The following is a 25,588-nucleotide window of genomic DNA, read 5'->3' as shown; positions in this document are numbered from 1 at the left end:
CCCTAGAGGCAACCTGAATTACATGCCATATAAAAAATTCAATTCTCAGTATGTTTTATTCTACACATTTGAAAAATAGATCCAAGATACCTGACATGGTACAACAAGGTCATTTTGAAGCAAACATAGTGAACATAAAAATGTCTCTTGGTTTCTTTCATTGAAAATAAAACAAGTTAATGTTACCAAACATTATATCGGTAAATATTGAAACTGACAATTGAAATGCTATTCTAACACCACTCAGGGAAGTTACTACAGCATACATCAGGAGCAAGCATATACAATCAGGAAAAAAATAAATATTGAAGCTTGAGCTATTGACACAGTGGTGTTCTGGTGAATTGTTGTAGTAAAACAAGCAACTCCAAAACCTAGCGGTGTTTAGAGCAACAGCAATAATTTATTCTCCTCACAGATCTGCAATATAGGTAAAGTTCATAACAGATGGCTTTCATTGTTCCACACAGCAGTAGCTGGGGCATTTCAAGTAGGGCTGAAGGATCCACTTCCAAAATAATTTCCCCATTTCATGGCAAAGCTGTTAGTGGGGGTTGGCTGGTAGCTCAGTCAAGGCTGTCAGCAGCCCTCAGGTCCTCTTCATGTGGGCCTTTTGCTAATTGGGCTTACTTATAGTTTGGCAGCTGGGTCTAAGAGTGAGTATTACAAGTGGTAAGAAGTAGAAACAGCCAGTATCTTCTTGACTGGGATCAGAAATTGGCTCAGTATCAGTTGTACAATTCTACTGGTCAAAGAAGCCACAGAGCTTCCACTTGTGATTTAAGGGACAAGGATATAAATCCCATTTTTCAGTGCAAGCAATGTCAAAGTGCTTGTGGCCATCTTTTTTTTTTTTTTTTTTTTGTGGTACGTGGGCCTCTCACTGTTGTGGCCTCTCCCGCTGTGGAGCACAGGCTCCGGACGCCCAGGCTCAGCGGCCATGGCTCACGGGCCCAGCCGCTTCATGGCATGTGGGATCTTCCCGGACCAGGGCACGAACCCGTATCCCCTACATCGGCAGGCGGACTCTCAACCACTGTGCCACCAGGGAAGCCCTTGTGGCCATCTTTAGTCCACCACAGGTAGGCAAACAAGTAACTACAAAAATATGATCAGAATCATTGTCTGAGTCCAAAGAAACTGTCTACACTCCAAAGAAAAAATTTCCATTCTAAATAATGTAGTGTGAGAAAATGAGTGTCTAAAATTGCTTTTGCCACTGTGAGTCTATGAGGACACCTAATCCAATGAAACCACCTCAGTGGAACTACAAGTACCACTGTCTTACCCTTACTTCCATAAAAAAGATAAGAAAACCATTGTTTCATGCCATTGTTTGACTATTTAAAAAGCCTCATCTGAAGCTATATGCTAAGGCTGAAATTTACAGGTATATGAACAACTAAACTTTCTACACTGCTTAATTTCAGTGATCTTTTCTATTAGTTGCAACTAAGATTATACTAACTAGAACAGTCCTTTTAAGTATATCAAAACAGAGGTTCAGTTACCTAATGTGAGTGACTCTCAAACATTTAAACAGCTGTTTGATAGCAGAATCAGTACTTAAATCTAGTGCTTCTTTCACCACAATGTTTTGCCTTTCGTTTTTCCATATTTTGTACCAGATATTGCAATCATGTCACATTTATCCTCATATATTATTCTGAAGAAGTTGATTTAAAGAATTGTTTGAAGAAAAAAAGAAAAGAATTGTTTGAATAAGGCAGATATAGAAGATAAGTAACTATATTAAAATAAACAAAATGCCACAACAAATTCTTCTTTAAAAGTTAAATAGATATAATTACTTGATGATTCATTTTTTAATAGTGAATATTCTTATTTACGGCCTTTGTAAAGACAAATCATACAAAGACATCTGGTTCAAATATCAGTTGTTGAATCAGTCTAAGGGCTGCAAAAGTCAGGTCTGCAGTGTTGAAGTGAATGTTTTAGTGTTTTCACTTTGAAATGTTGCCTGAGAATTATTTTCAGATTTAAAAATTCTGCTTAAAGGCTTTTAAAACAGACTCTTCTGCATGTAATGTTTCCCTATTCATCATTAATTGTCCTTTGGAAAAGGAGATAAATGAGTTTTACCATAGGCAAAATGGACTCAATTACAATTTCCTCCTATGTCAATGGCAGATTTGTGAGTAAATAATAATGATTCGTGAGTATAATCTTTAAATATTTAAAAAAGAAATTGTGAAAAATCCTGGATATTAAATTAGTAAAGCTTATTGCTAATATTAATACTAATAAAATGTAAAATGGTAAGTCATTAATTCTTCATTCATTCATTCATCTATTCATCCAACTAGTATTGTTCAGCCCCTGAAGCAATTAGAAAGTATGTGAAGAATCATAGAGTAAGGAATTGAGGTGGGAAATACCTTGGTTTATTCCAAAATATTAACTAATAACAGTAGCTAACATTAATACCTTTACTTCTGTGCTTCAAACTTGAAATTCTATTTGAAGCATTATCTCATTTAACGTTTATCATGATCTTAGCACTTAATTTCTGTGATTACCTCCTTTTCAGAGATGAGGTGACTGAAATGTTGCCCAAATCCTTTATGCTAAGAATTGAACTCACGGAGGAACAGAGTTGAAAAGGATGTTGTCAAAAAAGATGTAGTGTGATAAAAATTTCATTTTTTATTGTATGTGATTGTTTTCTACTCAGAATTTCTATGAACAATTCTTTCTGCCCCTCTTTCCACCACCATTCAGTCAACAGCCAGGATTCTCCAGAAGAAGAGATAACAAAGCAAAAACACAGAGATAAAAAGAATCCAATTATTTACTTCCGAGTTTCAAAAACTGCGGATTAGACAAAAAGATTTGATAAATATCTAAGACAAAAGATTTGATAAATATGTCAGAGTTAGTTTTTGCTGCTCTAGAAACTAGTAAGTTTTTCCTAAACTGGAGAAAAGGGGAAGAGAATAAAATTGGAAATGGCCATTCCTCCTCTGACTGAGGCCTGGAAGTGAGAAATGCCTGGGAAAATTTGGGAACCTGGGAGTAGAAGGAGTTTGTATTTCATTTCTCTGTAAAGCCCAGGGTAGTGACAAGACCTCAGGCTCCCTTCATGGGCAAGAACAGATGAAATGTGTAAATGGTATGGATGCCTAGACAAAAGGGCCTGAGACAACACTTTAGTGTGGCTCAGGAGATGTGAGAGCTCTTCAGTGTTGTCCAGACTGGCACTGATATAGTCCAGGACATGAAGAAACCTAAGAGTTCTTGTGGTCAGGAGAAGAGTGGCCACTCTTGACTAATAAGTGAAGTCCAGATGTAAATGCAGGTATCACAGCTATCTCTATCAAAGAGCTGACAACACTGAGGACCAAACATCACTGTCTTTTCTCCTCTCTACATTAATTTTTTTGAAACCATATTAGCTCCCAAAGTTAGATACGATCATCAGAAAAATAAAGGGAAATCCTAACTTGATCAACTCCTATCACTCTATAGAATGATGTTTAATTGGAAACTAAGTTCATTTATGAGAAAATCAAGAAGTATAAATTTCTTAGAAACCTGAGAATGATCCTTGATATCAATACATTTACTAGATTGGTATAGAAAGAATAGGATACAAATTTGCCATCATGCTAAAAATCAAGCAGTGATTTATATTTCCTTTTCTCCCTTTCTTGATGATATTTTCCTTGTTATAAGATGGGGAAAAAAGTATATATAGAGATTTTCAAAGCTTGGTTGCCCTTCCCTGAAAGAAGATTAAAAAAGTACAGATCAACTGATTCTTGAAAAGTACAGCCTAATAGCTAATTGGAATAGGCATCATAAATGGAAATAAGCATGGGCAGGTTCAATTAGAAGATGGGGTTACTCAAGTAACAGTGGATGTTACTGTGGCATGTGGACCTTGTGGTTCCCAGCTTAAAACATACTTAATATCTAGAGAATATGTAACCGATTACAGATAGGTTTATATTCAGTAAAGTAGAGGGAAATGAATGAGGAGATTTTTGAAATTTCTTTTGGATTATCATGGTTGTATTGATACACTGTATTGATTATTATATTCTCGGTGTGTCAAGGCTTCAAGTAAGGCAAAAGATGGGAAAATGCCATGACATTACTACAAACACACACACACACACGTGCGCGCGCGCACACACACACACACACACACACACAACCACCTCAAAGTACTCTCTGGACATTTCCAAGAAAAAGTATTAACTGGTGTAAAGCAGAAAAGGTAATTTCCTAGACAGGTAAATTGTTATTGTAATTTTTTTTCTGTGTGTGTGGTACGCGGGCCTCTCACGTCGTGGCCTCTCCCGTTGCAGAGCACAGGCTCCGGATGCGCAGGTCCAGTGGCCACGGCTCACGGGCCCAGCCGCTCCATGGCATGTGGGATCTTCCCGGATTGGGGCACAAACCCGTATCCCCTGCATCGGCAGGCGGACTCTCAACCACTGTGCCACCAGGGAAGCCCTGTTATTGTAATTTTGTAGAATAACAATAATAACAATAATTTTATGAATATTTTAAAGGCTATATTAAAATATTCATAAAATTTGGCCCAGAAATCCTAGTTCTAAATATTTGAACTTAAAAATAATCAAGAAACCCATAAAACTCCTGAAAGATTCACATACAAATTATTCTTCACATAATGTTATTTGTAACAATAGAATTATGTCAACAATGTAATTTTCTAACAAGAGAAAATTGATTAATTAAATGGTATACTAGCAGTTATTAAAAACTATGGTTTTTATACTTATTTAGTGGCATGGTTAAATATATCACAAGATAGTAAATAAACAAAGCAGATTAAAAGCAAAAATAAAATTTAAGTTTTGCTACCTGAGGGAAATAAATAAAAATATTTACAGTTATTTTGGAGATCAATCCTTTGTCAGCTGCTTCGTTTGCAAATATTTTCTCCCATTCTGAGGGTTGTCTTTTGGTCTTCTTTATGGTTTCCTTTGCTGTGCAAAAGCATTTGTTTCATTAGGTCCCATTTGTTTATTTTTGTTTTTATTTCCCTTTCTCTAGGAGGTGGGTCAAAAAGGATCTTGCTGTGATTTATGTCATAGATTGTTCTGCCTATGTTTTCCTCTAAGAGTTTTATAGTGTCTGGCCTTACATTTAGGTCTTTAATCCATTTTGAGTTTATTTTTGTGTATGGTGTTAGGAAGTGTTCTAATTTCATTCATTTATATGTAGCTGTCCAGTTTTCCCAGCACCACTTATTGAAGAGGCTTTCTTCCATTGTATATTCTTGCCTCCTTTATCAAAGATAAGGTTACCATATGTGCATGGGGTTATCTCTGGGCTTTCTATCCTGTTCCATTGATCTATATTCCTGGTTTTGTGCCAGTACCATACTGTCTTGATTACTGTAGTTTTGTAGTATAGTCTGAAGTCAGGGAGTCTGATTCTTCCAGCTCCACTTTTCTTACTCAAGATTGTTTTGGCTATTCGGGGTCTTTTGTGTTTCCATACAAATTGTGAATTTTTTTGTTCTAGTTCTGTGAAAAATGTCATTAGTAGTTTGATAGGGATTGCATTGATTCTGTAGATTGCTTTGGGTAGTATAGTAATTTTCACAATGTTGATTCTTCCAATCCAAGAACATGGTATAGCTCTCCATCTGTTTGTATCTTTAATTTCTTTCATCAGTGTCTTATAGTTTTCTGCATACAGGCCTTTTGCCTCCTTAGGTAGGTTTATTCCTAGGTATTTTATTCTTTTTGTTGCAATGGTAAATGGGAGTGTTTCCTTAATTTCTCTTTCAGATGTTTCATTAGTGTATAGGAATGCAAGAGATTTCTGTGCATTAATGTTGTATCCTGCTACTTTACCAAATTCATTGCTTAGCTCTAGTAGTTTTCTGGTAGCATCTTTAGGATTCTCTATGTATAGTATCATGTCATCTGCATACAGTGATAGTTTTACTTCTTCTTTTCTGATTTGGATTCCTTTTATTTCTTTCTCTTCTCTGATTGCTGTGGCTAACATATACAAGCAGCTCATGCAGCTCAATATCAAAAAAACAAACAACCCAATCCAATAATGGGTGGAACACTTAAATAGACATTTCTCCAAAGAAGACATACAGATTGCCAACAAACACATGAAAGGATGCTCAGCATCACTAATCATTAGAGAAATGCAAATCAAAACTACAATGAGGTATTACCTCACACCAGTCAGAATGGCCATCATCAAAAAGTCTACAAACCGTAAATGCTGGAGAGGATGTGGAGAAAAGGGAACTCTCTTGCACTGTTGGTGGGAATGTAAATTGATACAGCCACTATGGAGAACAGTATGAAGGTTCCTTAAAAAAGTAAAAATAGAACTACCACATGACCCAGCAATTCCACTACTGGGCATATACCCTGAGAAAACCATAATTCAAAGAGTCATGTACCATAATGTTCATTGCAGCACTATTTACAATAGCCAGGACATGGAAGCAACCTAAGTGTCCATCAACAGATGAATCGATAAAGAAGATGTGGCACATACATACAATGGAGTAGTACTCAGCCATAAAAAGAAACAAAATTGAGTTATTTGTAGTGAGGTGGATGGACCTAGAATCTGTCATACAGAGTGAAGTAAGTTGGAAAGAGAAAAACAAATACCGTATGCTAACACATATATATGGAATCTAAAAAATAAAATGGTGCTGATGAATCTAGGGGCAGGACAGGAATAAAGATGCAGATGTAGAGAATGGACTTGAAGGCATGGGGAGGGAGAAGGGTAAGCTGGGACGAAGTGAGAGAGTAGCAGTGACATATATACACTACCAAATGTGAAATAGATAGCTAATGGGAAGGAGCTGCATAGCACAGGGAGATCAGCTAAGTGCTTTGTGACCACATAGAGGGGTGGGATAGGGAGGGTGGGAGGGAGGTGCAACAGGGAGGGGATATGGGGATATATGTATACATATAGCTGATTCACTTTGTTATAAAGCAGAAACTAACACAACATTGTAAAGCAATTATACTCCAATAAAGATGTTAAAAAAATTTTACAGTTATATCTGGTGTCAAGGTTATGGATAATTTTAATTTTCTTTATAATTTTCTGTATTATCTAAATATATCTTCCAAGCTTATTCCTTGCATTTCTGTGACATTTATAATAAAACCGATACTATTTAAAAACAAAGTAAGCACACAAAATGCAATGTAGGAACCTAAAAACTTGGCTAGAAGCTCTTACTTGGTATTCTGCCTGCATAGTCTAGCTTTGAATGCTGCTGAGAAGAAGGAAGAAAATCAAGCCACAAGGTCAACACACAACAGTGCTCAAGTCTCCAAAGGCTCAGCTTGGATGAGCCCCAAAATATTCAGCCATGCTATTGAAAATTAACCTGTACAATCTGAAACTCTGAGGTTTATAATATTAAAGATAAAATTTGTCTGCCTAGAAGAGATAATAGTAGGAAGAACAGTTCAACTCTGAATCAAAATTTCTCTTAGGTTTTAAAATTTATTTTAGTCATTATTCCTAAGGCTGAATGAAATGATAAATTTAAATCTGCATTAAAGTATAAGCTTGAATGTGTTTTATCTAAAACATATTTCCATTAGACCCAATGTTTTTATTTTTAATTACATAATGGAAATGGCGTCAATGTTTTGTTTGTTTTATCCCTCTTGATCTAATTTACAGGTGCATAAACATACCTTGCCAAACATATACATGCACACATATAAACACATGGACAAAAAAAAAAAAAGTCAAACAACACACAGGAGACTAGGGAATAAAATTTTGATGCATATCCCATATATTTCAAGTACTTCTCTGTATATACGTACACACACGGTTACAGCATTTCAAAACTATTATAAATATTTTCATCTATTTCCCTAAGATAACAAGACAAATCAAACTAATATACTGTTTACTGTAAATCTGCATTTAAAAAACACTGTTCTCCAAATTGTTTTAATTAAATATAAGAAAAAAATTTCCTTGTCAGTAAAACTAAATCTTTGTCACCAATACCAACTGCTGCATACTTTTATTATATGGCTAAACTATAATTTGTTTAACCTTTCTTCTAATAATGTACATTTAGGTTATCTATTACATGAGTCACTAAATAAAGTATGTTTCTAAAAGGAACACAGAATAATTACCTTAAGAATTATTACAAATAAACTCAAAATGGATTAAAGAACTAAATGTAAGACCGGATACTATAAAACTCCTAGGGGAAAACATAGGTGAAATACTCTTTTGACAAAAATTGCAGCAATATTTTTTTGGATCCACCTCCTAGAATAAAATAAAACAAAAACAAACAAATGGGACCTAATTAAAACAAAACAAAAATAAATTAAATTAAATTAAATTAATTAAATTAAATAAATTAAATTAAATTAAAATAAATTAAATTAAAATAAAAACAAAAACAAACAAATGGGACCTAATTAAACTTAAATGCTTTTTCACAGCAAAGGAAACCATCAGTAAAATGAAAAGACAACCCACAGAATGGGAGAAAATATTTGCAAATGATACAACTGACAAGGAATTAATCTCCAAAAGATATAAACAGATCATGTGGTTCTACGTCAACAAAGCAAACACCCAATCAAAAAGTGTGCAGGAGATCTAAATAGACATTTCTCCATAGAAGACATATGGGTGGCTAAAAGGCACATGAAAAGATGCTCAACATCACTAATTATTAGAGACTGCAAATCAAAACAACGAGATATCATCTCACAACAGTCAGAATGGCCATCATCAAAAAGTCTAAAAACAATACATGCTGGAGAGGAGGCAGAGAAAAGGGAACTCTCCTACACTATTGGTGAGAATATAAATTGATACAGCCTCTACGGAGAACAGTATGCAAGTTCCTTAAAAAACTAAAAATAGAGCTACACATGATCCTGCAATCCCACTCCTGGGCATATATCAGGAGAAAACTGTAATTAGAAAAGATACATGCACCCCAATGTTCATTGCATCACTATTTACAATACCCAAGACTTGGAAGCAACCTAAATGTCCATCGACAGAGGAATGGATGCAGATGTGTTACATATATACAATGGAATATTACTCAGCCATAAAAAAGAATGAAATAATGCCATTTGCAGCAACATCGGTGGGCCTAGAGATTATCATACTAAGTGAAGTAAGTCAGACAAAAAGAAATATCATATGATATCACATATGTGAAATCTAAAAAAAATGATACAAATGAAATGAACAGAAACAGACTCATTGACATAGGAAACCAATTTATGGTTACCAAAGGGGAAAGAGAGGTGGGGGAGGGATAAATTAGGAGGTTGGGATTAAGATATACACACTACTATATATAAAATAGATAATCTACAAGGACCTACTGTATAACACAGGGAATTCTACTGAATACTCTGTAATAACCTATATGGGAAAAGGATCTGAAAAAGAATAGATATATGTATATGTATAACTGAATCACTTTGCTGTACACCTAAAACTAACACAACATTGTAAATCAACTATACTTCAATATAAAATACAAATTAAAAAAAAGAATTATTATGAAGATTGTTTACACAATGTATACCAATAAAAATTGGCACCATATCAGACAGATAATGGCTGAAACACAAATCTTTAAAAGTAGAAATATATCCATAATCTATTATAAAGTGAGATATATTGCAAATGATTACCTTAAATACTTTCAAACTAGGACCAATTTAAGCAATAATACAAGTGATACATGTAGAAGATCCAAAAGGCTGAAACTGAAATACATATAAAATTGAAGAACTAGTTCATAGGAGACAGATTAAGCCCTAGGCTATAGTATCAGGAGATAAAATGAAGTTCAATAGGGGAATTACACAGAGCAACATAATGGCTTTGAAGTATAATGGTTCTAAAACATCTGTGGCTGATCAAAGTCACCCCAGCTACTCAATTTCTGGCTTATACGGAGTAACAGAGAACAGATTTTCCCTCCCACCTGAAACAAATAAATATTTGTCAAAAATTATTAACCAGTGGTTTGTAAGAAAAGGCATATCAGCCAATGAAGGACAGTGGTTGCTGAGAGACAGGAAAAAATGACTTAAGTTCTATGATTGTGCCAGCTTAATGCCTCCAAGGACAATATACAGTTTAAAAGTGTGGTATGAGATTTTTAACACATGTTAAAGAAGCTACATAAATAACAATGATTTATAGTAAATCAGATATTCAAGGAGATAACACAGAATCATAAAATATATTCAGTTAATTCCAAAGAATACAGATAACAAAGAAAAAGTGAAAAATTAACAGATGAGACAAATAGAAAACAAATACAAGAAGACAGTTTAAACCTAACTATATCAATAAATAAATTAAATGTTTGGAGTAAAAGACACATATTTGGACTGAAAGATAAAGATTCTTACACTTGATTTTAAAAAGACTCAATTCTAAGTTGACTATAAGAAATGTACTTTAAACACAAGGATGCAAATCTACTAAAAGGAAAAGGATGGAAAAAGATAGTCCATGCTAACATCAATGAAAAGAAAGAGTGCTACAATAATATGAGAAAAAAATACATTTTAGAGTAAAGAATACTAATGGGGATTAAATAAGATCATTTCATAATGATAAAAGGGTCAAGTTATTGAGTACAAAAATCCCTAAATGTTTATGTACCTAATAACAGAGTTTCAAAATTCATGAACTAAAAATAAAACTCTTAGGAGAAATAAACAAATCCACAATTACAGTGAAAGATTTAAATACTCCTCTTTCAATAACTGATCGAACAATAAACAGAACAGTAGTAAGCATTAAGAAAATGTGAACACCATCATCATGCAATTTGACCTAATTTATATTCATAGAACATTTCCCCCAAGAATTACAGAATACACATTATTTTCAAGTGGACACAAAAACCTTAACAAAATAGACCATATTTGGAGCCATAGTACAAGTCTCAATAAATATTTAAAGGGGTTTAAGTTATACAAAGTGTATTCTCTGATCACAGTGGATTTAAATTATAAATGAGTAATAGAAAGATCTCTGGAAAAAAACCCAAAAAACCAGGTTACAAGGGTTACATTGCACTCATACATTAGAAGACTCAGTACTATCCTGTTAAGCTGTTAGTTCTCCCCTAACTGACTTATAGATTGCAAAAAATCACAATTAAATCCCAGTAGGCTTTAAAAAAAAAAAAAGGAACTGATCAACTGATTCTAAAATTCCTATAGAAGTGCAAAAGATCCAGAATATCCAAAACAATTTAAAAAAACAATAAAGTTGGAGGACTAATACTGTTGATATCAAAACTTATTATAAACCTCCAATAATTGAAATGGTATGGAATTGAGGTCAAGGAAGACAAATAGATGGATAAAACAGAATAGAGTCCAGAAACAGACTCACATATTTATAAAAAAACAGTTTTGGCAAAGACAAATCAGTGAAGAAATTATATACTTTTGAACAATTCTGGGAAAGCTGGACATTCATATGCAAGAAAAATCTTTCATCCATATATCATACCACACAAAAATTAAATCATAATGGATCAAAGATCTTAAAATATAAAACTTCTGGAAAACAAACAAAACATACTGGACAACCTTTGTCACCTTGGAATAGGCAAGGATTTCTTATATAAAAAACCGAAAGCATAATCATAAAAGAAAAAAGATGAATTGGACTTCATCAAAATTAAAATCTCCTGCTCTATAAAAAGACACTTAAGAAGATGAAGGGGCAGTGAGAAAATATTTGCAAATCATATATCTGATAAACGATTCATATATAGAACTCTCAAAAGACAACAATAAAAATATTAAAAATGGGCAAAAGATTTAACAGGAAATTTAACAAAGAAAATATTGGGATATCGAGTGAGCTCATGAAAAGATGGACTCAGGTCCATTACTCATTAGGGGAACACAAATTAAAACCAAAATTAGATATGATCACAAACCAATTAGAATGACTAAAATTTTAACAGTCTAAATACCAAGTGGTAACAAGAATATGGAAAAGCTGGAACTCTCAAGCCCTTCTGGTGGGAATGTATAACGGTATAACTAATTTGGAAATCATCTTGGCAGTGTCTTAAAAATTTAAACGTAATCTACCATGTGATCTAGTCATTCTACTCTGGAGTATTTTCCCAAGAGAAATGAAATCATTGTACATACAAAGACTTGTACAGAAATGTTCATAGTTTTTTTGTGATAGCCAAAAACTGGAAAGAACCCAAATGTCTATTAACAGATGAACAGATAAAGAAACTGTGATCCATCCATGTAATGGAAATCTACTCAGAAATAAAAGAGAATAAACTATTAATATATACAAAATAATTATGATCTATGCAAGTTGCATGGCTAAAAATGTGCATACTTCATGATTCTATTTATAAGCAATTCAGGAAATACAAACTAATAGGTAGTGAAAGAAAGCAAATCAAGGTTACTTAAATGAAGTCTATAGTTAATAGAGCAAATTTAACTCTGGCAATCCAGTGATTCAACAGTCTTCTTTCTGTTAAGACTTAAAGTGCAAAGCTCAGACTAAATCAATCAAGTCAGTTCATATTTTCTAATTCCTGAAACCCTCTGGATTCCAACTCAAATGTAAACTAGTATCATCTGAATATATAACAGGGAATTATTTGGTAGTCATAGATATTGTACACTCTCTAGGGATTTAAATAAAAAATAACACCCATCAGATGTGAGGCTGGAAACTGCTTGATTTATGTTAATACTGATGTGCACTTCGTGTTTTAGAAAAGGATTTTATTGCTATCTAAAAGCAGCACTACATTAAACCCATAAATTAGCTTCTGTTCTGTTGGAATCTAATTATCTTTATGTAGGGCAATAGTCCAGCAAGCCTGGGGCAAAATTTTACCTTTTTAAGTGGAGACTTGAATAGGGAAAATGATAGACTGCTAAGCTAAACACTATTTATTGCAGAGTCTACGTGGTACTGTGGTGAGGAGGTATGAACACCACAAAGGCATGTGCTGCCAGCTCAATGGTAGACAGGAAGGTCCAATTTTTCCTTGACATTTGGTGAGGCTTTCATCTTTCTTAGAATGTATTCCAGATTAATTCTTATTTCTTGATTTTTAAAAATGTCCTTTTGATTACTCATTTCTAACTCAAAAACATATTCTAGTTGTCACCTCTTTTCAGGCTTTCATAAAGATCAAGTCTCCGTCTTTTCTGGACATATCATGAAATCATTAATTTAATAATTTTCATTTCTTTTATCTTTTGCTTTTATGGTCTATCATTGATCCTACGTATTTCTTTAAAGACCCAATGGCAGTGACCAGGCAAGTATGGAGCATATATGCTTGTAAAATGTCCATACAGAAATAAACCTGGCTAAAAATAATACTAAAAGGAATATTTTTTACCTGATAAAACTAGTCTAGATAATTTGAAGTATTTGAGGTATGGTTAGTAATATATAAAACTGACTAGAGGGCTTCTTCCTAAGATTCTGTGATAAAGAAGAAGAATTAATAGAAAATGATTAAAAGTAGATTATGGAATTGATTATATAAAATTAGTTGCTATTAGACTTAATAGCAATATAGTGAGATAAGATACAAGTTTGAAGACCCTTTGCAGGAATGAGTTTTGTGCATTCTAGAAATGAAAGAAGACCACGAGGTTGGTGAGTTAAAGTGTTGAAGAAGAGGAGGGCTATGAGGGTGGGGAGAGGAGAGCAGGAGGGAGTGGCATGAGATGAGCATGTGTTGGGCAAGAAGCAGATACAAGACCATGCATGCTTAGATTTCTCTATTTTTTAATATATGACTATACTGTTTCTCATTGTATGTCCTCCTGAGATATTGCTTGTTATTATCAGCTCTTTTACCGGTGTTTGCAGATGGTGACGGACACACATTAGCATAACCTCAAGAAGGCTATTTAATCTGCATTCACAATAAGCTACAATTCACTTTAAGAAAATAATATTTTTCTTAACCAAATTGTTATAAAAGTTATTTTTCAAAACTGCTTCTGTACATTTACCTCAGAAACACCAGGCACCTAAAGAAGAAATAAGGGCTTATTGAATGGGTGGACAAAAATGGGAGGAAAAAGTAACAAATATCTATTTCCTGTATCTTTCTGCTGCTATTCCTTCACACTTGGCCCAGAGACAGAAAACTCTCAAGGGCCTAACTCTACTTTTTCTTAAATGGTCATGTTGACAACACTTTCTTGTGAGCAATGCCTTGGCTTTACTGGTCGTCATTTTACTGCATTGGAGGGGGTCAGAGGACTGTGATTAAGTCTCAGAATGCTTCATGATGAAATAGGTAAAATGTCAGCTGAAATAGCTCTGGTCTATGTCCAGTGTTCAAAGCCAAGACTGTGTGTGTGTACACACATGTGCATGTGTATGAATGAGGGCATGATTCTTGATTCTCATTGGCTTATTTCCAGAGGAGAGTGAGGTTTAATTAATGGGGACTAAAATACTTTACTAATGTAGGGAAGATATTTAATAAGACAGAATGGCTGGTTGGCTGGATTGTGTTGGTTAGTAAAAAATTATCTTTTGAGTCATGATATCAGAGTCAAGCCACTATTAATTTGGCTTGCTTTCCGTTTCATAGAGAGAAAAAATTCATAAATAGATGAGAGCCTGTTTCTCTTATAATTTCCAACACCAAGGTAATGATAAACAAAATTTTAAGATACATGTACTACATCTTGCTTCCTTTAATTTTTTCAGCATAAAACCTGCTGCCAGTTATTACAAGAAAGGAATGATTACTCTTTCTCTTAGCATGGTGCTGAAACCTGTATCCAATTTCTGTGTGTATGTCACATATCTGCCACTAAAATATTTCCACAAATGTACAAAGGGACTTTAGAGTTAAAAAATATTTTATCAAAATACCCTTTAAAAAATAAAATAAAAAAAAAGTAAAATTGATTCTGCATACTCTAAATCCTATTTTATTGAATTTTAAAAACTTAGGACAAAAATAGAAATCCAGTAAGACAGAAATATACAAAGCAACCCTAGAAAATCTCAAGTTTGACCAACATTCATATATGTAGCCTGTACATACATAGCCTGTAATTTTTAGGAAAAATATTTTTTATATTCAAGAAAAGAAAAACCAACAGAACCTGCATTCTTGTTGTTTGTGCAAGGGTAGGAATGAACTCTTAAATAATTCTACCGCTATAGTGGTATAGTCTACTATTATCACCTCTCTTACTCCCACTACTACTGTTAACATTTATTAAAATCTTAATATTTGTCAAGCACTATGGTAAATGCTTGACATATTTACATATTTTGTATTAAGCACTCACAACACCCCTAAAAGGCAGATAATGTTATTACACCTATTTTTTAAATGAGGAAACTGAGACATTCATATTATGAAAATTATGCAAGAAGTACTATTAGGAATTTACAAATTGAGGATTTGACTCAAGCATTCTGTCTTGAGAGCCTGCTCTTTAAGTTATCTCACTACAGTTATTCTCAAGAAACGAAAAGTTGAGGAAGTAAATTTACGTATACAACACAAGCCAATGAACATAGCTGAAGAAATGGATAAAACTAGTTAGAATATTAAACCACTTATGCCTGCATATTTTACTATTCTTTTGTTTCATGTTACTCATTTTATAAAAATGCAAAAAATCTTCTTTATGGAGTATCAATTACTTAAAAATGATATTTTAACTTTTAACTCATCTAAATGGAAATTTATGTTGGATTGAAAAATATCACATTTGCACAAACACTTTTCAATATTAGACAATAGTTCTCTATTTCACCACAAGATAACAATAGTATTTATTAGGTTTAGTTATTTAGCTGCTAAACAATATCTCTCTGGGATTACAAGCTCCTTATTTTTACTGCCTGTTCCATGAAGTAGTATTTTATTTCATTTAGATTTAATTATTGAAGGATATTTTCACCAAACACAGAAGTCAGCACTGGCAATTAAAAAAAAAAAAAAATCTTTTGTCACATTAAAAAAGAGGTGTTCCACTGTCTTATGGATGCCATAGTTTTGACAAGAAGTCTGTAGTAATTATAATTTTTATTTTCTTGTATATAATACACCATTTTTTTGTGAGAATGCTTTCAAGATTTTTTTAATTAATCTTTCATTTTCAGCAGTTTGACTGTGATGAGTCTAGAAATTTTTGTCTTCATATTGACCTATTTTGACTTTTGATGACCTTCTTTAATCCATAAATTTATGTCTTTCATGAAATGTGAGAAGTTTTGGCCATTATTTCTTCAAACAATTTTTTCTGCCCCCTTCTCACTTTTTCTTCTGGAACTCCAATTACATGCTTTAGACTATTTCATATTGTCCCACAGGTCCCTGAGGTGCTTCTCTCAATCTCTTTCTTTCTCTAAAATATGCATAATAATATAACATATAATCATATGTTATTATATATTATAATATGTAGGTATATAACACAATAGTAACTATAGATATAGATCTTAGTCTATATATTATATTTTACGTAGGTATTACATATTATATGCTATTAGGTATATAACATAATAGTAACTCTAGATATAGATCTTAGTCTTTCCTTTTTTATATTGGATAATTTCTATTGCTTTATCTTCAAGTTCATTAACTCTTGATATGCCTGTCTAGAGTTTTTTTTTTTTTTTTTTTTTTTCCAAGAGGCTATATTTTTTGGTTCTAGACTTTCCATTTGGAGCTTTTTATAGTTTCTATTTCTCAGCTATTTCCTATCACTTTATTTGTTATAAGCATATATGCCTGTTTAGTTGAACATACCTATAACAGCTACTTTAAAGGACTCTGGTAATTACAATATTTGGGTTATTTTGAGGTTGACCTTTGAAAATAAGCCACATTTCTAGGTTTTTATTGTTTTTTTTTTGTGGTACGTGGGCCTCTCACTGTTGTGGCCTCACCTGTTGTGGAGCACAGGCTCCGGACGCGCAGGCTCAGTGGCCATGACTCACGGGCCCAGCTGCTCTGCGGCATGTGGGATCTTCCCGGACCGGGACACAAACCCATGTCCCCTGCATTGGCAGGCAGACTCTCAACCACTGCACCACCAGGGAAGCCCCACATTTCTAGTTTTATTTTGCATGACAAGTGATCTTAGATTACATTTTGGAAACTGAGGAGATTATGCTGTAGATAATATAGATACTGCTTATTTCTCTGAAGAGTATTACTCTTTTGTTTTAGCAAGGCAGTAACATATTTAGAATCAAACTGAAGATCTGTCTTGAGTAGCAGCTCAAATATCAGTCCAATTCTTTTTCTTTTTTCCTTAGCTGGGCTGTTTTGTATCTTCCTTGTGCATGTACTGTTGAAGGGCCAGCCAGAGACTTGGGCATAATTTATAATCTCATCACTTTCTGGTGGCAGTGGTTACCATGAAAGCAAAATGCAGTGATTGACTCTGTCTTTCAGTTCCTCAGGTCAGTAAATGGCTTTGTTTGTTTGTTTTGTTTTTTCAATCTGGGTATTAGCTGTCGTGGCAGTGATGCATCTTCAATATTCTCTCAGGATAACACCATAATAGGGAAAATCTCAATTAATGCTAGTTTCTCCTTCCAAGGTTCAATTCTCCAAAATCTACTTGCTTTTCGTTCATTCTTTAGAGCCCAAACTTTCATAGGGTATCTAATCAACAAAATATTTCAGAATTTGGTAAACACATCATAGTTGTTTTAATTACCACTGAAGATATCATAAGTAGGGATTATCTTCCTCTCCTAGTTTTTGTGGTTGTATAATGTGCATTTTATATTTTCTGTTGCATGACTGGCTTACAATACCTTATGTAATTATTACAAATATTGTGTATATTGGGTTATAGTTGGAAAAGAGTTTGGTATCTTTCACAAACAATATATAAACCTCCAAGATCCCTTTCCTGAGCTAAGACCAGAACCTATAATTTACATAGAGTTAATATAATTTATTTCAACAAGCATGGCCTTACATATATTCACATGAAACCTACTTTAAAGTAATCATAACTGAGATTAATGTTGTCATGACATCAATTTAGAACGATTTAAAAACTACTACTACCTGATAAATTATACCATATAGTTAACTAGTGTTCTGGCTAGTAAAATAATGATGGCCAAAGCTTCACCAAAAGGAATAAAAGGATTTGGGGGAGTCTATTATTTTCAAAAAGCTCTTTTATAATATTCAGAATAACAAATAATGTAAGAGCATATTCATTTACTATTTTCCCATTAGCCACTTGGTAGGAATGATCATACATGTTGGCTGAAAGGGTGGTTGCTAATATGATATAACCTCAAGGTAAGGGAACTTCCATTTATTAAACGCTCCTGTCTTTCAGATACTTGCACATATGTTTAAATTATTATTATTAAATTATTATTTAAATTATTATCTTTCAGATACTTGCACATATGTTTAAATTATTATTTAGTTTTCATAAAGTCCCTGAGAATATGAATAGCTTATTGTAGATAAAGAAACTAGGATCACAGAGATTGAATATCTTAAACACAATCATCTCAAAAATCACCATGTGAGGAATTCATAATCTGGCCTGACAGTTTTCACTATAATTTACAGCCTCTAACCACTCTAAGAAAGGCCTCCATTTCACTAAATACTTTCTCCTTTGTTTCTAATGCTTAAAATTCAGCACATGAAACGTCTAAAAGTTGAAATAATGTCTAAAATACACGTCTCATCATCAGGAGAGATACTACATTGATTCAAATTCAAATTTAGGGTATTCATATCATATGTCAGGGTCTATCATTTACTCAGTACTGTATTGAACAAGTACTATGTTCATTGCCTGCCACATCCAATTTATTGTAGTAGATTATAGCAGTAGGTTATGATGGAGTCAGGAACATGGTGATAGATGAAGGCAAAAACATAAAGGATTGGGTAACACTGTAGAGCACAAAAACCTTGATAGGGAAGCTTCAGATGGCACATTCATCCTTGCATAAATTTCAGTTTTTGCTAAGAATGAGTCAGTCAGTCTATATCCTAGTTACATCAAGTATGAACCAAAACTCTCGCTTTAGAGTAATGTAAAATCTTTATTCTGAGAGCGATTACTGAGTAACCAACATGCTTTCAATTTTATCAACTGAAACTAGGTTATGATTTTATGGAAATTTCCAAGCAGAGAAACCATAACAAAATAGTTATTAAGTGCTATGCCAGGAAGCTTTGGTAGTATTGATAAGCCTTGTTATTAGAATGACATAATGAAATTTACTTTTAGAAATAACTTAAAGTTAGTGTAAAGTAGGCTATCTCAAAAAAAATTTTTTTTCAGTAGTATATAAAGTTAATGGTCATTTCTAAAATATTGGTTTCAGAAATAAAGCCATAATCACATTCTATTAAGATAAATTCAGAAATCAAAGTTTGGTGGGCTTTTGAAAGTATCCTCTTTTGTAGAACTACTACTGAATACTACCTAACAGGGGTATTTTTCAGTCACCAATCTCCCTCACATAACCCTAATTCCTAAAATATAATTACATAGTGTTAGAATTACCCTGTTGTTATGTCCAATGAGAATAGTATTTTGAGAAATACTAGGAAAAGGTCCAGCAAAAAGAGAGTAGGGATTGGCAGATGGTGATTATAAATGTAATAACACTGTTTAAAGGCAGCAGAATCTTCTCTTTTAGAAATATCATACTGATATGCTTTTATTATTCTCAGCCTTCTGACCCCAAACACAACTATTCACTTAGGGAGACTAATGCTACTGCTAATGGTAGAAAAAAAAGTAAAAATTAGAAAGAACACTTTCACTTTGATCAGCTTAGGCTTTTATCTCTTTCATTTGTTTGTGTATATATAGAATTGTTAAATGTATTTTAGATAATGATTTAAAATGAGAAAATGTACAGGACACATTTGAAATCATCATCTTTCCAACTGAACTTTCATGAGAGGAAATTTATTGAGATAAATTTTCCATCCTGTTAGATTTAATGTCACATTTTAGCTTTGATTTCTGAACCAGATATTTTTTTTCCTCCTCATCTAAACAAACATTCTACCTGTTTTTTACCTTTTGCAACTTTTCTAATGAGTTCTCATTTTCAGTGTAAATAAAATGTTTCTAGAGAAATAGATTGGTCCAGTAAAAGTCTGAACACTATCAAATAAGCATCTATATTATTTTATTTTCCCAGGATTTTTATGATAAAATGTTTGTCCCTCTGATTAGAAACTGAATAGCCCTCATTATGGTATTAGAAGATACAATATATCATTTTTATTTTTTTCAAGTGAAAACTGAAAATGTCTATGAAGTTATTGAAAGTAAGAATTGATTTCCTAGAAAACAATTCAGATAGTAGGTTCCCATGTCAATGTGCACGAACTAAACAAAAGCCATATAAGCTGAGCTGTTTTTATACCCATACCTTTTGGATTTCTCTCTTGCCAGTTGAACACTGCTATAAATCTAACAGCGGGGATCTAAAAATCCCACAAGTTCTCCATATCACAGCGGTCCCCAACCTTTTTGGCACCAGGGACCGGTTTTGTGGAAGTCAATTTTTCCACGGACCAAGGGGTGGGGGGATGCTTCTGGTGGTAATGTGAGTGATGGGGAGTGGCAGATGAAGTTTCACTCACTCACCCGCTGCTCATTTCCTGCTGTGTAGCTTGGTTCCTAATGTGACCCGGGGGTTGGGGACACTTGCCATATCATGAAACAATAATCAGCATATTGGGAGAGCTAATTTATAGTCTCACCAACAAATAAATGACATTTACTATACATTCATAATAAAATAAGAGTTGGGATATTTTCATGTATACACATACCCAATATAGGTAGTACACAGGAAGCATACCTCTAGATATAGGGTGAAAAGGCAGCCACCAAACATACATAATTGTGGGGCAAAATATTTTTTGTCCTAAGATTTTTTTCTTGTTGTCATTGCTGCTATTACAGTATTTTTTTTTTCCTTTTAAATTACCAAATGCAGCAAACTCACATTAGGATATACTTAGGAGCATGATATCACATTGATGGTTCTGGGCATTAATAATGCACTTTGAACCTGGGAGGAAAGAGAAACTGCAGGGGAAAAAATGGCTCAGGACACATTTCACAAGTCACTAAATGTTCGGTAAGAGCACACTGATAGCCTATTTCTCTTTATCTATGTCATCTACATCTGGTACACATATAGATACATAATATCCTTAGCTATATTTGCTGCCAAAAAAAAGAGACTGTAAAGAAATTGAATAAACATTCAAAGTGAGAGTCAACTTTGGTGTTATCCATTGGCATTAAATGATACGCTTTTCTCTACAGTTTTATATTTGGAGGCAAGGATTTTAAGTTCTTATGGCACAAATGAAGTTGTAATTGCTTTCCATTTTAATTAAGAGCCAATATCAAACTTAAGAAGGCTGAGTATCTGTTTAAAGTGTTTATGCCATGGGCAGCTAGAGCCATTGAATAAGGGCAATCAAGGACATTTTTGTGGGCTGTGTTTGGCAAAAATTGGTCAGCATTGAAAGGCTGCTCCATTTCAATAATAATAATTAAACACACGCAAAAGAACTCCTTTGAAAGTGAACAGCTTCATAGACTACATCCAGTTTTACTGTTCTCATGCTGAACTACTATGACAGGAATTCTTAATAATTTTTGTGTCATACTTCTTAGGCAGCCTGGTAAAGTATATATACTATTTCCCAGAAAATCTATTTAAAACACAGAATAAAATATATAGGATTTTAATGGAAGCCAATTATATCTAAATATAATTATAAAAATACTTTTACAAATAGAAATTTGAGATATGGTTATATATGTGTTTCTTTATTGACATTAAAGAATAAGACCTAGCAGCAAGTGTAATAAGTAGTGTAATCTGAAGTAGTGATGAATATACATTACATTTTAAAATATCTGCAACAGCTGTAGTATATGATAATATCTGTGGGGTTTTTTTTTTGATAAATTTAATTATTTTATTTATTTTATTTTTGGCTTTGTTGAGTCTTCATTGCTGTGTACAGGCTTTGTCCAGTTGCGGTGAGCGGGGGCTATGCTTCATTGTGGTGCGTGGGTCTGTGGTTTTTATTTGTGACCTCGTCATAGAGACTGTAGTTCTACTGAAGTTGGTTGACTTTACTAACAATAGATGGAAAGGATAAATTTCCCCTAGAGATTAATTAATAGAGATATATGTTTTCCTCAATGAAGTTCATGGTCCCCCTAAATACTATCCACACATCTTTAAGGATCATGAGAGATTATTACAAGTAACTATATGCCAATAAAATGGACAACCTGGAAGAAATGGACAAATTCTTAAATAAGCACAACTTTCTGAGACTGACTCAGGAAGAAATAGAAAATATAAACAGACTAATTACAAGCTCTGAAATTGAAACTGTGATTAAAAATCTTCCAACAAACAAAAGCACAGGACCAGATGGCTTCACAGGCGAAATCTGTCAAACATTTAGAGAAGTGCTAACACCTATCCTTCTCAAACTCTTCCAAAATATAGCAGAGGGAGGAACACTCCCAAACTCATTCTACAAGGCCACCATCACCCTGATAACCAAAACCAGACAAAGATGTCACAAAAAAAGAAAACAATAGGCCAATATCACTGATGAACACTGATGCAAAAATCCTCAACAAAATAGTAGCAAACAGAATCCAACAGCACAAAAAAAGGATCATACACCATGATCATTTGTGGAGTTTATTCCAGGAATGCAAGGATGGAGTTTATCCCAGGAATGCAATGCTTCAATATACACAAAACAAATCAATGTGATACACCATATTAACAAATTGAAGGATAAAAACCATATGATCCTCTCACTAGATGCAGAAAAAGCTTTCAACAAAATTCAACACCCATTTATGATAACAACCCTCCAGAAAGTACGCAGAGAGGGAACTTACCTCAACACAATAAAGGCCATATATGACAAACCCACAGCCAACATCATTCTCAATGGTGAAAAACTGAAACCATTTCCACTAAGATCAGGAACAAGAAAAGGTTGCCCACTCTCACCATTATTATTCAACACAGTTTTGGAAGTTTTAGCCACAGCAGAGAAGAAAAAGAAATAAAAGGAATCCAAATGGAAAAGAAGAAGTAAAGGTGTCACTGTTTGCAGATGACATGATCCTATACATAGAGAACCCTAAAGATGCTACCAGAAAACTACTAGAGCTAAGCAATGAATTTGGTAAACAAGCAGGATACAAAATCAATGCACAGAAATCTCGTGCATTCCTATACACTAATGATGAAATATCTGAAAGAGAAATTAAGGAAACACTCCCATTTACCATTGCAACAAAAAGAATAAAATACCTAGGAATAAACCTACCTAAGAGACAAAAGACCTGTAGGCAGAAAACTATAAGACACTGATGAAAGTAATTAAAAATGATACAAACAGATGGAGAGATATACCATGTTCTTGTATTGGAAGAATCAACATTGTGAAAATTACTATACCACCCAAAGCAATCTACACAAAAGACCCTGAAGAGCCAAAGCAATCTTCAGAAAGAAAAACGGAGCTGGAGGAATCAGGCTCCCGGACTTCAGACTATACTACAAAGCTACAGTAATCAAGACTGTATGGTACTGGCACAAAAACAGAAATGTAGATCAATGGAACAGGATAGAAAGCCCAGAGATAAATCCACACACCTGTGGTCACCTTATCGTTGATAAAGGAGGCAAGAATCAATGGAGAAAAGACAGCCTCTTCAATAAGTGGTGCTGGGAAAACTGGATAGCTACATGCAAAAGAATGAAATTAGAACACTACCTAACACCATACACAACAATAAACTCAAAATGGATTTAAGACCTAAATGTAAGACATTATAAAACTCTTAGAGGAAAACATAGGCAGAACACTCTATGACATAAATCACAGCAAGATCCTTTTTGACCCGCCTCCTAGAGAAATGGAAATAAAAACAAAAATAAACAAATGGGACCTAACGAAACTTAAAAGCCTTTGCACAGCAAGGGAACAAAAACAAGACGAAAATACAACTCTTAGAATGGGAGAAAATATTTGCAAATGAAGCAACCACAAAGGATTAATCTCCAAAATTTACAAGCAGCTCATGCAGCTCAATATCAAAAAAACAAACAACCCAATCCAAAAATGGGCAGAAGCCCTAAATAGACATTTCTCCAAAGAAGATATACAGATTGCCAACAAACACATGAAAGGATACTCAACATCACTAATCATTTGAGAAATGCAAATGAAAACTACAATGAGGTATCACCTCACACCGGTCAGAATGGCCATCATCAAAAAATCTACAAACAATGCTGGAGAGGGTGTGAAGAAAAGGGAACCCTCTTGCATTGTTGGTGGGAATATAAATTGATACAGCCACTATGGAGAACAGTACGGAGGTTCCTTAAAAAACTAAAAATAGAACTACCATACGACCCAGCAATCCCACTACTGGACATATACCTGGAGAAAACCATAATTCAAAAAGAGACATGTACCACAATGTTTATTGCAGCACTATTTACAATAGCCAGGACATGGAAGCAATCTAAGTGTCCATCGACAGATGAAGGGATAAAGAAGATGTGGCACGTATATACAATGGAATATTACTCAGCCATAAAAAGAAAGGAAATTGAGTTATCTGTAGTGAGGTGGATGGACCTAGAATCTGTCATACAGAGTGAAGTAAGTCAGAAAGAGAAAAACAAACACTGCATGTTAACACATGTATATGTAATCTAAAAAAAAAAAAAAGAAAAAAGAAAGAAAATGGCTCTAAAGAACCTAAGAGCAAGACAGGACAGGAATAAAGATGCAGATGTAGAAAATGGACTTGAGGACATGGGGAGAGGGAAGGGTAAGCTGGGATGAAGTGAGTGAGTGGCATGGACATATATACACTATCAAAGGTAAAACAGATAGTGGGAAGAAGTCACATAGCACAGGGAGATCAGCTCAGTGTTTTGTGTCCACCTAGGCGGTGGGATATGGAGGGTGGGAGGGAGATTTAAGAGGGAGGAGATATGCAGATATATGTATATATATAGCTGATTCACTTTGTTGTACAGCAGAAACTAACACACCCTTGTAAAGTAACTATACTCCAATAAAGATGTTAAAAAAAATCTCTTATTTATGCCATTATTGTTAAGAAACTTCAGACATTTCAGTAGTATATGACTACATTTTATTGAGTGCTAAACATATGCCAGAATCTATTATATGTGCTTTAAAAGATTATCTTGCTCAATCTTTTTTTTTTTTTAAATGTACAGCCTGTACTCCTTTTTTTTTTTTTTAAGAAGATGTTGGGGGTAGGAGTTTATTAATTAATTAATTTATTTTTGCTGTGTTGGGTCTTCATTTCTGTGCAAGGGCTTTCTCTAGTTGTGGCAAGCGGGGGCCACTCTTCATCGTGGTGCGCGGGCCTCTCACTATCACGGCCTCTCTTGTTGTGGAGCATTGGTTCCAGATGTGCAGGCTCAGTAGTTG

The sequence above is a fragment of the Pseudorca crassidens genome, chromosome 14 (assembly GCF_039906515.1).
Source record: "Pseudorca crassidens isolate mPseCra1 chromosome 14, mPseCra1.hap1, whole genome shotgun sequence".
Lineage (NCBI taxonomy): Eukaryota > Metazoa > Chordata > Mammalia > Artiodactyla > Delphinidae > Pseudorca > Pseudorca crassidens.
Note: the sequence above shows the minus strand (reverse complement) of the source record.